Source organism: Austrofundulus limnaeus, unplaced genomic scaffold (assembly GCF_001266775.1).
Source record: "Austrofundulus limnaeus strain Quisiro unplaced genomic scaffold, Austrofundulus_limnaeus-1.0 Scaffold506, whole genome shotgun sequence".
Lineage (NCBI taxonomy): Eukaryota > Metazoa > Chordata > Actinopteri > Cyprinodontiformes > Rivulidae > Austrofundulus > Austrofundulus limnaeus.
The window spans coordinates 278,981-280,818 of NW_013952908.1; the positions used below are offsets into that span (position 1 = coordinate 278,981).

A 1,838-nucleotide genomic window follows, 5' to 3' on the forward strand; every position below is an offset into this window, starting at 1 on the left:
ATCAGAACCTCTGGATCAGAACCTTTGGATCAGAACCTCTGGATCAGAACCTCTGGATCAGAACCTCTGGATCAGAACCTTTGGATCAGAACCTCTGGATCAGAACCTCTGGATCAGAACCTCTGGATCAGAACCTTTGGATCAGAACCTCTGGATCAGAACCTCTGGATCAGAACCTCTGGATCAGAACCTTTGGATCAGAACCTCTGGATCAGATCCTCTGGATCAGAACCTCTGGATCAGAACCTCTGGATCAGAACCTCTGGATCAGAACCTCTGGATCAGAACCTTTGGATCAGAACCTCTGGATCAGATCCTCTGGATCAGAACCTTTGGATCAGAACCTCTGGATCAGAACCTCTGGATCAGATCCTCTGGATCAGAACCTCCTCAGTCTTGCGGCTCTTGTCCTGACCTGGACTCTGCTCCACACAGAGCTGCAGGTTATTTATAGAGGAGGTGGCTCTGAGTCTATGTTTGGACCTGTGGCCCCCCCTCACCGGGCCTGGTCTGTACAGAACCACCCCCCCACAGACTCTGGACCGGTCTGGTCCACTGCTGGAATGTGGGTCTGAGTTATTTTTAGCAGATGATGAGCAGCAGTTGTTGTTCAGCCTGACAAGAAGTTTCCACCTAACAGCAGCTGTTTCACAATGGCTGACAGACTCCGCCCACCCAGACTCCACCCACTCACAGACTCCGCCCACCCAGACTCCACCCACTCACAGACTCCGCCCATACGCCATTTTTACTGTAAGAGCTGCAGCTACCAAACAAAAGATAAAAAAAAACCAATCAGATGTTTCAAACATTAAATGTGTCAGGTTCTGTTCAGGTTGACCCATCTCCAGGTCCGTCTAACAGTCCAGAACTGGACCTTCAGCTTTCAGTTCACACCGAGGTCTGACCTCCTGACCTGGTTAAAGACCTCAGGTGAGACAGGTTCAGACCCCAGACTCTGGACCTGACAGGTTCTGGAGGATCTTTAGTCTCAGTCTGGTCTGGAATGAACCGGGCCTCCAGTTTATCTTTAAACTGTTTGTTTGTGTCTCAGCTGACTGAATGTGATGATGTTGTTGTTTTAGTTGATGTTTGCTGCTCGTCTGTTTGTTCAGGAACTCCTGGAGGAAAAGGTTCTGATGGACGACATGAAACCTGCAGGAGATCAGAACCGGTCCAGAACTGCAGTCCAGGTCCAAGTCTGGTCTCAACATCCCAAAGGTTTCTGTCTTTTAAACTTTAGAGTTTAAACAAACAAGAAAATACAAAAAATAAAAACTGATTTAATATTTTRTTATTTCATCACTGAAACACTGAAGTTATTTTTATTGTTAATTCATTCGTTCATTTCAGATTTTTAAAATAAAACTCAGACCTGATCTGAATAAATTAGAATAATGTTATAATAATATACGCTGATGTTTTGCTGCTAAAATCTAAAATAATCTTTATGTTTCACTCTCCATGAATACATTTCTTCCTTTCAGGTCATACAAGTCTAAAAAGGTTCATTTTTAAATTAATTTTGTTTTTAATCAGGACAAATGAGAAAACTAAAACCAGTTTATGATCATAATGAGCGCATGTTAATGACGTCAGATCGGAGAGATTTAAACTTCAGAACAGCTACTGCGCATGTCACAGATTGTCATGATGCCTTCACTGACCCTAAGAAAATACATCTTCAAAATAAGAGCTGTGGGTTTTWGAACATGTTGATTATTATTCATCCTTTCCTGCTTCGTCCTTTCAGGGTCACTGGTCCCCAGATCCAGCAGACTGTGGGAGAGGTGGGGGCACTCTGGACATGATTATTTGTTTGATTTATACGTCTATTC

At 43.8% G+C, this 1,838-nt stretch overlaps 1 long non-coding RNA gene across 1 annotated transcript; it reads left to right on the forward strand.

Annotated features, from left to right (window-relative positions):
- The first annotated feature begins 769 nt into the window (after positions 1 to 769).
- On the forward strand, positions 770 to 1,834 carry LOC106530303 (uncharacterized). The gene is made up of 3 exons (XR_001311760.1): positions 770 to 933; positions 1,116 to 1,221; positions 1,754 to 1,834. It is a non-coding gene; the product is annotated as an uncharacterized LOC106530303 (long non-coding RNA).
- The last annotated feature ends 4 nt before the right edge of the window (positions 1,835 to 1,838 follow it).